The sequence below is a fragment of the Pristiophorus japonicus genome, chromosome 12 (genome assembly GCF_044704955.1).
Source record: "Pristiophorus japonicus isolate sPriJap1 chromosome 12, sPriJap1.hap1, whole genome shotgun sequence".
Lineage (NCBI taxonomy): Eukaryota > Metazoa > Chordata > Chondrichthyes > Pristiophoridae > Pristiophorus > Pristiophorus japonicus.
Window position 1 is genome coordinate 42,748,599 of NC_091988.1, and position 13,436 is coordinate 42,762,034.

The 13,436-nt window shown below is 48.1% G+C and overlaps 1 pseudogene; it reads right to left on the bottom strand.

The window, feature by feature from the left end:
* Window positions 1–8,196: 8,196 nt before the first annotated feature.
* Window positions 8,197–8,434, bottom strand: LOC139277746 (U2 spliceosomal RNA; annotated as a pseudogene).
* Between the last annotated feature and the right edge of the window lie 5,002 nt (window positions 8,435–13,436).

Sequence of the window (13,436 nt, forward strand, 5' to 3'; positions counted from 1 at the left end):
GGAGATAGCGGCTCTAGGAGTCCTTAACATTGACTCTGGAATCCATGAAGTCCCATAGCATCAGGTCAAGCATGAGCAAGGAAACTTCCTGCTGATTACGACATGCCGCCCTCAGCTTTGAATCAGTACTCCTCCATGTTGAACACCATTTAGAAGAAACACTGAGGGTAGTAAGGGCACAGAACATACTCTGGGTGCGGGACTTCAATGTCCCATCACAAAAAATGGCTCGGTAGCACCACTACTGACCGAACTGGCCAAGTCTTGAAGGATATAGCTGCAAACTGATCTTGTGACAGGTAGTGAGAGAACCTGACCTCGTCCTCACCAATCTACCTGTCGCAGATGCATCTGTCCATGACAGTATTGGTAGGATTGACCACTGTACAGTCTTTGTGGAGACGAAGTCCCGTCTTCACACTGATAACACCCTCCATCGTGTTGTGTGGCACTACTAACATGCTAAATGGGATCGATTTAGATAGATCTAGCAGCTAAAAACTGGGCATCCATGAGGTGCTGTGGGCCATCAGCAATAGAAGAATTGTATTCCTCCACAATCTGTAACTTAATTAAATACAACGTAAAATCTCAAAACAATTTTAACAAATGTGCAGTGGATTCTTTTTATTATCAAATAGAATTTCTCACATACCGTCTGTCAAAAAAATGTTGATTACAGAAATGTGCCCCATTTCACTTTACTGTTGATATAAACTTTTTTTATTGCACATTAGGTGCGTTGTATCTTTCAGCCATCTCACTTTGAAGTCCAATATGGCAGATTATTATATAACTGAATTGTGCTTAAATTCTGTTTTTGGTAAATGGATTTTTTTAAAGAAATTTTCGTAACTTTCTCCCTTCTCTCCTAAAGGCACTGGCATCTACTGGAATATACTTCCACAGCTGCCAAGCACCACCCTGTACTGTACTGAAATGGTTATTCTTCATGTCAGTGTTCATCCATGTGATGTATCACTTCTGACTTCCATATGCACCCTTTCCAGCAGCTGCCATTAGATAGCAATCAGGAGGGGGAGGTATGGTTAATTTACCCTCTTATGCAGGGCACCAATATAAAAATAGTAGCACCCATCTACTACCAGGATGAGTACAAACCAGGGATCTAACCTGTAACCTTCCTGGTTTGTATTGCTTAGCTACGCAATGGACAAAATACCATTCAGGGAGCAACACACAATGTTAGCATACATATCTGGAGTCCCATCTGCTGTTGAAACTCTCCTCCATGCTTTTATCTCCAAACTTGACTACGCCAGTGTGGTCCTGGCTGGCCTCCAGTCTTCTACACTCTGTAAACTTGAGCTTATCCAAAACTCAGCTGTGCGTGTCCTACCTTGCACCAAGTTTTGCTTTTCCATCTATGCTTGCAGACCTACATTGGCTCCCAGTCTACCAATGAGGGGATTAAATGTAGTATCTCCAAATTTGCGGATGACACTAAGTTGGGTGGCAGTGTGAGCTGCGAGGAGGATGCTGTGAGGCTGCAGAGCGACTTGGATAGGTTAGGTGAGTGGGCAAATGCATGGCAGATGAAGTATAATGTGGATAAATGTGAGGTTATCCACTTTGGTGGTAAAAACAGAGAGACAGACTATTATCTGAATGGTGACAGATTAGGAAAAGGGGAGGTGCAAAGAGACCTGGGTGTCATGGTACATCAGTCATTGAAGGTTGGCATGCAGGTGCAGCAGGCGGTTAAGAAAGCAAATGGCATGTTGGCCTTCATAGCAAGGGGATTTGAGTACAGGGGCAGGGAGGTGTTGCTACAGTTGTACAGGGCATTGGTGAGGCCACACCTGGAGTATTGTGTGCAGTTTTGGTCTCCTAACCTGAGGAAGGACATTCTTGCTATTGAGGGAGTGCAGCGAAGGTTCACCAGACTGATTCCCGGGATGGCGGGACTGACCTATCAAGAAAGACTGGATCAACTGGGCTTGTATTCACTGGAGTTGAGAAGAATGAGAGGGGACCTCATAGAAACATTTAAAATTCTGACGGGGTTAGACAGGTTAGATGCAGGAAGAATGTTCCCAATGTTGGGGAAGTCCAGAACCAGAGGTCACAGTCTAAGGATAAGGGGTAAGCCATTTAGGACCGAGATGCGGAGGAACTTCTTCACCCAGAGAGTGGTGAACCTGTGGAATTCTCTACCACAGAAAGTTGTTGAAGCCAATTCACTAAATATATTCAAAAAGGAGTTAGATGAGGTCCTTACTACTAGGGGGATCAAGGGGTATGGCGAGAAAGCAGGAATGGGGTACTGAAGTTGAATGTTCAGCCATGAACTCATTGAATGGCGGTGCAGGCTAGAAGGGCCGAATGGCCTACTCCTGCACCTATTTTCTATGTTTCTATGTTTCTATGCTTCAAATTTAAAATTCTCATCCTTGTATTCAAATCCCTCTATGATCTCACCCCTCCTTATCTCAGTAACCTCCTCTGGCTCACTACTGCAGAAACCCTAGAGGAATACAGAAAGTGCAGAGGTGAAATTAAAAAGAAAATTAGGAAAGCAAAGAGAGGGCATGAAAAAATATTGGCTTGTAGAATCAAGGAAAACCCAAAGATGTTTTATAAATATATTAAGAGCAAGGGGATAACTAAAAAAAAAAGAGTAGGGCCTATTAGGGACCATAAACTTAACCTGTTTGTGGAGGCGGAAGACGTGGGTATGGTTCTTAATGAATGTTTTGCATCGGTTTTCACAAAAGAGAGGGATGATGCAGACATTGCAATTGGGGTGGAGGAGTGTGAAATAATAGATGAAATAAACACAGTGAAAGAGGAAGTATTAAGGGGTTTAGCATCTTTGAAAGTTGATACATTTCATCTGGGTCTGGGGATTTATCACAGGCTGTTAAGAGAAGTAAGAGAGGAAATAGCAGAGGCTCTGACCATCATTTTCCAATCCTCTCTGGCTACAGGTGTGGCACTGGAGGACTGGTAACGTTGTACCGTTGTTTAAAAAGGGAGAAAGGGATCGACCGAGTAATTACAGGCCAGTCAGCCTAACCTCAGTGGTGGGAAAATTATTGGAAAAAATTCTGAGGCGCAGGATAAATCTTCATTTAGAAATCACGGATTAATTAAGGACAGTCAGCATGGATTTGTTCAGGGAAGGTCATGTCTGACTAACTTGATTGAATTTTTTGAGGAGATAACAAGGAGGGTCGATGAGGGTAGTGCATTTGATGTAGTCTATATGGATCTTAGCAAGGCTATTGATAAGGTCCCGCATGGCAGACTGGTCACAAGAGTAAAAGCCCCTGGAATCCAAGGCAAAGTATCAAGTTGGATCCAAAATTGGCTCAGAGACAGGAAGCAAAGGGTAATGGTCATTGGGTGTTTTTGTGACTGGAAGGCTATTTCCAGTTGGGTTCTGCAGGGCTCGTACTAGGTCTCTTGCTTTTTGTGGTTTTTATCAATGATTTGAATTTGAATGTAGCAGGTATGATTAAGAAGTTTGCAGATGATACAAAAATTGGCCTTGTGGTTGATAATGAAGAAGAAAGCTGTAGACTGCAGGAAGATATCAATGGGCTGGTCAGGTGGGCAGAACGGTGGCAAATGGAATTCAATCCAGAGAAGTGTGAGGTAATGTGTTTGGGGAGGGCTAACAAGGCATGAGAATACAGCATAAATGGTAGGACAGTGAGAAGTAAAGGAACTGAGGGACCTTGGAGTGCATGTCCACAGATTCCTGAAGGTAGCAGGACAGATAGACAACGTGGTTAAGAAGTCATACGGGATACATGCCTTGATTAGCTGAGGTATAGAATATAAGAGCAGGAAGGTTATGCTTGAACCGTATAAACCACTAGTTAGGCCACAGTTAGAGTACTGTGTGCAGTTCTGGTCACCACATTACAGGAACAATGTGATTGCACTGTAGAGGGTACAGAGGAGCATGTTGCCTGGACTGGAGAATTTTAGCTTTTAGGAAAGATTGGATAGGCTGGGGTTGTTTTCTTTGGAACAGATGAGGCTGAGGTGAGACCTAATTGAAGTGTATAAAATTATGAGGGACCTAGATAGAGTGGATAGGAAAGACCTATTCTTCTTAGGAGAGGGGTCACTAACCAAGGGGCATAGATTTAAAGTCAGTGGTAGGAGGTTTAATGGGGATTTGAGAAGAAATGTCTTCACCCAGAGGGTGGTGGAGATCTGCAACTCACTGCCTGAAAGGGTGGTAGAGGCAGAAACTCTCATACAATACTTGGATATGCACTAGGTGCTCATAAAACAATACTTGGATATGCACTAGGTGCTCTAATCTACAAGGCTACAGACCAAAAGCTGGAAAGTGGGATTAGGCTGGATAGCTCTTTGTTGGCTGGCATGGATACAATGGGCCGAATGGCCTCATTCTGTGCTGTAAATTTCTATGATTCTATGTGATATGTCCTTACTATACAGTATAAATGCACACGAGGCCCATACTTGAGAGAAGGTCACTCTGTGACCAGTTACCTTTATGCCCAAGACCTCAAGTGATGAAGGTGGGTGGAGCTTCCCGTGTTATACCTGAAAGTCCAGGTTAGGAGTGTCTCCCACAAGTTCACTCCCTTATGGTCGATGTTCTCAAGGTGTACAACTTAGGTCAGCTTATACATGGGTTACAATGATAGTTGAATACATGACATCACCTCCCCCCCAAAGTCTTATTGGGATCACAGGTTATGTCTCTCTGGCTGTTTACACTCCCTTGTAGAGCGCTTGAGTTGGGGCTCCAGTTGTTGGGCGCTGGCCTGAGTGTCTGCTGTTTGCGGTGCCTCAGGCCTGTCCGGACTGCCCACAGCGACTGGGCTCTCCTCCACTTGGTTCCGGTGTTCGGTCACCTGTGGTGGAGTAAACTCTACGTTGTGTTCTTCCTCTGCTTCTTCTATGGGGTTGCTGAACCTTCTTTTAGTTTGATCCACATATTTGTGACAGATTTGTCCATTGGTAAGTTTAACTACCAAAACCCTATTCCCCTCTTTGGCAATCACAATGCCTGCAAGCCATTTGGGCCCTGCAGCGTAATTAAGGACAAAAACAGGGTCATTGACATCAATACATCGCATCCTCGCATTCCTGTCATGGTAGTTACATTGTGACTGATGCCTGCTCTCAACAATTTCTTTCACAGTAGGGTGTATAAGGGATAACCTGGTTTTGAGCGTCCTTTTCATTAGCAGCTCTGCGGGTGGAACCCCTGTGAGTGAGTGTGGTCAGGATCTATTGGCCAACAGGAGGCATGATAAGCGGCTTTGTAGGGAACCCCCTTGGATTCTGAGCATCCCCTGTTTGATTATCTGCACTGCTCATTCCATCTGGCCGTTTGAGGCCGGCTTGAACGGTGCCGTTCTGACATGGTTGATTCCATTGCCTGCCATGAAGTTCTGGAATTCAGTGCTTGTGAAGCACGGGCCATTGTCGCTGACCAAGGCATCTGGTAGACCATGGGTGGCGAACATTGTCCGTAGACTTTCTACCGTGGCAGAGGATGTGCTTGAATTTAAAATGGCACACTCAATGCATTTGGAGTAGGCATCTACTACAACCAAAAACATTTTTCCCATGAAAGGACCTGCATAGTCCACATGGATGCGTGACCATGGTTTGGCGGGCCAGGACCAGGGGCTAAGGAGGGCTTCCCTGGATGCATTGCCCAGCTGAGCACACGTGTTGCACCTGCGAACACAAAGTTCCAGGTCTGCATCTATCCCTGGCCACCAAACGTGTGACCTGGCAATTGCCTTCATCATGACAATGCCCGGGTGCTCATTGTGAAGTTCTCTGATAAACACCTCTCTGCCAATCTGAGACATGACTACTCGGTTTCCCCACAGTAGGCAATCGGCCTGAATCGAGAGTTCATCCTTGCGCCTATGAAACGGTTTAATTTCCTCAGGGCATGCCCCGTACGTGGCTGCCCAGTCCCCATTCAGGACACATTTCTTAACTAAAGACAGTAGCGGGTCTTTATTTGTCCAGACTTTAATCTGACGGGCGGTCACAGGTGAGCCTTCGCTTTCGAAAGCTTCAACAGCCATGACCATCTCAGCGTCATGCTCAGTTGCCCTTTCAGTGGTGGCTAGTGGGAGCCTGCTGAATGCATCGGCGCAGTTTTCAGTATCTCGGTCTGTGCCGAATTATATAGTCATAGGCGGCTAACGTGAGTGCCCACCTCTGAATGCGGGCTGATGCATTCAAATTTATGGCCTTGTTGTCGGCCAAAAGTGACGTTAGGGGTTTGTGATCTGTCTCCAGCTCAAATTTCCTGCCAAATAGGTACTGGTGCATTTTTTTTTACTGCATATACACATGCTAGCGCTTCCTTTTCTATCATCCCGTAGCCCCTTTCTGCCTGGGACAGACTTCTGGGGCATAAGCTACCGGCTGTAACTGACCATTGGCATTCACATGCTGCAACACACACCCGACCCTATAGGACGACGCATCGCACGTTAAAACAAGTTTCTTACGTGGGTCATATAATGTTAACAGTTTGTTGGAGCATAACAAATTGCGTGCTCTATCAAAAGCCCTTTCCTGGCTGTCCCGCGAGACCCAATCATGATCTTTGCATAGGAGCATGTGTAGCGGCTCTAACAGCGTGCTCAATTTGGAAAGAAAGTAACCAAAATAGTTCAGGAGCCCCAGGAACGAACGCAGCTCCATCGTGTTATGGGGTCTGGGTGCTCTCTGGATCACTTCCGTTTTGGACGCAGTGGGTCTGATCCCGTTTGCTGCTACCCTCCATCCCAGGAATTCTACCTCTGGATCTAAGAAGACGCACTTCGCCTTTTTCAGTCGCAGCCCTACCCGGTCCAGTCTGCGTAGCACCTCCTCCAGGTTGTGGAGGTGTTCTTCAGTATCGCGACCCGTGATAAGGATGTCGTCTTGAAAAACCACCGTCCTTGCAATCGACTTGAGGAGGCTTTCCATATTTCGCTGAAAGATCGCGGCAGCCGAACGAATCCCGAACGGACATCTATTATACTCAAACAACCCCTTGTGTGTTGTGATGGTGGTCAGCTTCTTCGACTCATTCGCAAACTCCTGGGTCATGTAAGCTGAGGTCAGGTCCAATTTTGAAAAAAGTTTGCCACCGGATAGTGTCGCAAAGAGGTCCTCCGCTCTCAGTAGCGGGTACTGGTCTTGGAGTGACACCCGATTGATGGTGGCCTTGTAATCGCCACATATCTTGACCGACCCATCTGCCTTGAACACCGGCACGATCGGGCTCACCCAGTCACTGAATTTGACTGGCGAGATGATGCCCTCCCTCAGCAGGCGGTCCAATTCGCATTCTATCTTTTCCCGCATCACGCTCTGGCCTTGTGGTGTACTGGTCTGGCGTCCGGGTTTATGTGAATCACTACCTTGGCCCCCATGAAAGTGCCAATGCCGGGTTGAAATAATGAGTCAAATTTGTCCAGGACCTGTGAGCATGATACTCGCTCCACAGAAGAAATTGCATTGACATCGCCCCATTTCCAGTTCATGACAGCAAGCCAACTCCTCCCCAGTAGTGCGGGACCATCCCCCGGGACAATCCTGAGTGGTAACCTGTTCTCCGAATCTTTGTGGGTCACGACTACCGTGGCGCTGCCTAGCACCGGAATGATCTCCTTTGTATATGTCTGTAGCTGTGCGTCAATCGGCAATAATTTTGGCCTCCTGGCCTTGGACACCCACAACCTTTTGAACTGTTTGATACTCATCAGAGACTGGCTGGCCCCCATATCTAGCTCCATTAATACTGGGATGCCATTGAGGAACACTTTCATCATTATAGGTGGCCTTTTGGTATATGAACTGCATATGTGCTCCACATGAACTCACTGAACTTCAGCTTCCAGCAATTTCCCCCAGTATTCATTTGGCCTCGTAGGGCTTGCATCGGGCCCGTCCTCCTCGTACATCAACCTGGCTGCAGGCTTCCTGCACATACGCGCCAAGTGACCGCTGATGTTGCAGTTTCTGCAGGTATATTGCTGATACCTGCAAGCTCTGGCTGGGTGTTTGCCTCCACACCTCCAGCATGAGTTTTTTATTTATTTTTTTTTATTTAAATTTTTCGTAGCCTATCTTTCCAATTCTTTGTCAGATCACAAACGCCAGAGGTCACCTTGCACACATCAAGGATCACTCTGCGCCAATGCTCTTAGCCAAAAGGCCTAGAGCCACTGCACCGTTCCTGGAAGTACTGCAATACCAGGTTCGTGCCATGGAGGTGGATGGGTCAGGCCCCCCACACACCTCCGTGGAGGTGGATGGGTCAAACCACCCCACCCACCTCCTATTTCCAAAAAGCATAGGAGAACCACCTTCCTGATCCAGGGAGAACCACTTTGGGGTCATGGTTACTCCCCTGTCAGGTCAGTTACGCATGATCTTAGCCAAAAGGCCGAGAAGCGATCCAGCATGAGTTGGAGGCCCCGTTGTTGGAAACAAAAGGTCCATTACCAGTCGATCGTCTCTGACTGTCTCTGTAACTGTCCTTAAGCGCACCATTAATAGGTGTTGATGGTCCCATTACTGGCCGCATTGTCCATTGCGATGGCATGAATCACCGTTCAGCTAGCCATTGTCATACTTAAGGGGTTGACTGTGGATGGGCAATGGCAGACATTTAGAGACCGCATGGATGAATTACAATAATTGTACATTCCTGTCTGGCGTAAAAATAAAAAAGGGAAGGTGGCTCAACCGTGGCTATCTAGGGAAATCAGGGATAGTATTAAAGCCAAGGAAGTGGCATACAAATTGGCCAGAAATAGCAGCGGACCCGGGGACTGGGAGAAATTTAGAACTCAGCAGAGGAGGACAAAGGGTTTGATTAGGGCAGGGAAAATGGAGTACGAGAAGAAGCTTGCAGGGAACATTAAGGCGGATTGCAAAGGTTTCTATAGGTATGTAAAGAGAAAAAGGTTAGTAAAGACAAACGTAGGTCCCCTGCAGTCAGAATCAGGGGAAGTCATAACGGGGAACAAAGAAATGGCAGACCAATTGAACAAGTACTTTGATTCGGTATTCACTAAGGAGGATACAAACAACCTTCCAGATATAAATGGGGACAGAGGGTCTAGTAAGGAGGAGGAACTGAGGGAAATCTTTATTAGTCGGGAAATTGTATTGGGGAAATTGATGGGATTGAAGGCCGATAAATCCCCAGGGCCTGATGGACTGCATCCCAGAGTACTTAAGGAGGTGGCCTTGGAAATAGCAGATGCATTGACAGTCATTTTCCAACATTCCATTGACTCTGGATCAGTTCCTATCGAGTGGAGGGTAGCCAATGTAACCCCACTTTTTAAAAAAGGAGGGAGAGGGAAAACAGGGAATTATAGACCGGTCAACCTGACCTCAGTAGTGGGTAAAATGATGGAATCAATTATTAAGGATGTCATAGCAGCGCATTTGGAAAATGGTGACATGATAGGTCCAAGTCAGCATGGATTTGTGAAAGGGAAATCATGTTTGACAAATCTTCTGGAATTTTTTGAGGATGCTTCCAGTAAAGTGGACAAAGGAGAACCAGTTGATGTGGTATATGTAGGGGAGGACAAAAACCCCCTCATTTTACCCAGAAGGAAAGGGGCTGTGGGATCAGTCTGTGCTGTGAATTGAAACCGATGGAAGGAAAACTTTGGGACACAAATGGAGACCCCCCCCCCCCGTGTTTGGACTCATAGGAAAGGAAATTTAATTTGGAATTATCTACCAGAAAGTTTGAAATCCTAAAGTGCACATGGAAGAAACTGTGAACTTTAATCGAATTTGGGATTTTTTTAAAGGTCTGCAAGAAAAGGGGTGGAGTCAATATCAAAAGGGCCAGTTTGGACATTGGAACTAATCAAATTGTCTGGGAACTGTATACCTTCGAAACTTGCCCCTTGAAAACATTAGCATTTAAACAATGCCACATACATATTCCAACACCTTTTTCATCAGGCATAGAAATATCTGGCTCAGGCCAGACTAGCACAATGGCTACAGGAGGCCAATGCAATCAACACCCACTCAAACCTTGAGTAGGTTAAGATCAGTGGGGAAAAAAAACCTAAAAACCTCAAACTGTTGCATTTTTCAAAATCAAAAGTCCACCAATGAGAAGAATCGACTTCAGCAGGAGAGGTGGACTGGATAATCTGGCTATAAAAAAAGGGGTTTCTGACGTAGTGAGGGAGAGGAGTGATGATTTTCCCTGCCCTGGTGATTCAACAACCACAACCACAGGCCTCTCGACACGGAAGGAAAACCAGTGTCCGAAGACACTGAAGATAGAAGAAACAAACCACCAGACTGCGGAAGGCACAGTAGTGAGTATAACCTCTGGTCCCCAGAACTCCCAACTCAGTTAGGCCAGGAAAGGTGGGAGGTTGGGCATTGTACTGCTAAACTGGTGTAAAGATTTTCGTTGTGTCCGTTTAGTGGGATTTAGGGGGATTGTTTTGTTGGTGTATTGCTGTTTGTTGAGTTACACCTTGCCAAATAAATTGGAAGCCTAAAGTTCCTCTTGGAATCACCTTGTCTCAGTTCTATTGTATTACATCTCCTGATCGTGAGTCTTATGTCAGAACCGTGTAAGGGAAGCTAGGAGCGCCTCGAAAACGCTCAACTGTGTGTCACAGGCTAGGGAAGAAGGGGTTAGGAGTGTTTGACACTCACAGGTGCCTCACAGGCTAGGCATAAGCTGTGGGGACGCACGAGTCTCAAAACCCCCTTCATAAGCTGTGGACACAGTCTCTCCAGGGGTTCTCTTGCAGCACTCAGGGTACCTCACAGGCCAGGCATAAGCTGTGAGGGCAGAAGCCCAGAGAGAGACACCCAAGGCACAACAACAACCCTGTGAAAACCCCTTACAGAACATGGCGACCCAGATGGGACATAAGCAAACAGGAGATGTTAATATAACAGATGAGGTGATAAGAGAGGAAACTAAAATGGAGGAGAGAATTTCCTCATACATTTTTGGCAAGGTGAACCTCACAAACTCGGGCAGAGCTCCCAGTGGATGCTGCTGCCCAGTGGACAGCAGGGAAGGACCACAACCACAAGGTGGAAAAGGCCATCTGGCTTATCTGCCTCACCCGCCAAGTCCGAAAGCTCGATCAGCGGGTGAAGGACTTGGAACAGAGTCTTCAGAAATCAGAGGAGCTCTCTGCTATCCGGGCTGTGGTTGGAGACAACCTGCTGGCCGAATTAGCTGGGGAGCAGCAAAGGAACCGGCAGTTGGAGGAGACCTTCCGAAATAGCTGGGACTATCTTCAGTGTCAGGTCACTGAGGCCAAGGGTAGTGAGGGGTCCCTCCGGGAACAGAATTCCCGGCACACGCAGAAAATTTGGGAACTGGAGAATAAATTAAAAGATATACAGGCAGCCTATAAAGTGGCCAGTAGCAGTGAGTTTGCAGATCACGGTCCCTGCCAGGAGAGGATTAAAACTCTCACCCACGCTCTATCCCAGGCAAAGGGGATGGTCGCCCTGATAGCACCTGGAGGGTCCACAGGGGACAAAGGAGAGTATTGGAGGGTAGAGGAGAATCCAAAGGCAAGAGACGCCCGACCGCCTCCTGAGGCACCGGTGGTTTGTCCGGTGGGGTACCAGGAGGGGTGGGGCGCACAGGTAGTAGCATACCCAGGGCTGGGGGCAGGACCAATGTATCCCGCTCGGCAGCAGGGATGTGAGGCTCCAGCCGAGGGTCAGTTAAAGGCTGGATCAGGCGACCAGGCACTGTCTGCTGCACCGGGTATGGTGGGACAGCCGGAGGTAGAGGGACCAGCGCAGAAAGATCCTGAACCAGGGCGGATGTGTCCGGTCAGGCAGCGCAAGTACGGTCCTCCACAGGGAGGTGGCCAAGGTCGGGGAGCGCTGGAGAGCGACTTTATTATTCCCCATGGAGTTCAATCACTCAGGGCCATGGTGGCCCATTTGGCCAAACTCACTCGCAGCGGGGACCCGTCTATCCACTTCATGGAGGTGATGCAGGCAGGGGAAATTAATGGGTGCGACGAGGAAGAGACAGCCAAGCTGCTGCTCTTCTCTCTGGACAGCAAATTGTACCAGGCCCTACCGGCAGAATGCCGGAGGGGGCAGTGTACATTTACTGAGGTCCAGAGGGCCGTCCTTGAGGCTATGGGCTTCGATGACGGCAGTCCTTTCGAACGGGTCGAAAGGACAAGGCAGCTCGCAGGGGAAACCCCGCAGGCGTTTGCGGACAGGCTGTGGGTGGTATACCACGCAACCTGTGGGGAGCTCCTCGACTGGGCGAATCTTTCCGCGGTACAGACTGGCCGCTGGCTGAGGATGCTGGGGGCAAACTGCTTGCCCCGGCTCAAGGCCAGGGCAGAACTGTGGTTCGATTCCCGGGACCCCAACCTCACCGAGGAAGCAGTGGTCAGGCAACTGGCACTGGTCCAACGGAATGGAGGAGGGGAGGAGCAGAAAACCTCCAAAGGTCGGGTAAATGAAGTAAAACCCAACTCGATTCCCAAAAGGGAATGGCACCAGGAGGGTGGCCGCTCGATTGATAAGGAGGGTGTGTGCTACGGGTGCGGGAAAGCTGGGCATTTTAAAAGGGATTGCAGGAGCCCAGTAAAGAGATATGGGGGGAGAAGTCCTTCAGGAGCCGCCCAGAGTGGGGGAAGTGGAGCGAGCTCCTCACCATCCCTTGACCAGATAGTAGCTGCAGTGAGGACAGCGCTGGAAGGGACTGGGAAGGTAGCCACGGCAACAGGCAGGGAAGCACCAGCAACCCTGCCAGTACAGAGGCCGTGACTCGCCTAGACCCAGCCTGCATACCTGTGCCCACTAGAATATGACCCCTGGGGACGACCCTGGGTCAAGATGGAGGTTGAGGGTGTATTGGGTACCTACCTTTTGGACACTGGTGCTTCCAGCACGATAGTCCATTCGGAGGACCCCGCAACCTCACCTCTATCAAACGGGGTGCCGTATCAACTAGTTGGGTTCACAGGTAATGAGAAGGCTGGGTTTTTCTCAGTCCCGCTTGCAGTTCGTTTAGGAGCATTCCAAACACAATGGAAGTGCGTCCTGATGAACGGGGAGCGGGTGGGAAAAGGGATTTTGGGGGCTGATTTTATCATCGCTCGCCAGATCCTAGTAGACTTGAGGAATCACTGTCTATGGGGCACAGTAGGCACGGGAGTAGAGGGAGAAGTCATGGTTATTGATAAGAAACAGGGAAAAGGGACTCTGTGTACAATGAAACCAAAAGGGGGTTACGACCTGGAGGTTCTGGTCAGTAACACCCCGGCCGAGTACCGGGACTATGTGCAAGCAAATCTTGCAGCATTTGCCACCCATAAACACGACTGTGGGAGAGTCACAGGAGTGGAGGTTCGAATAGATGGGGATCCCATGTCGCGCCCGCAAAAGCAGTATGGCTTTCCCCGAGA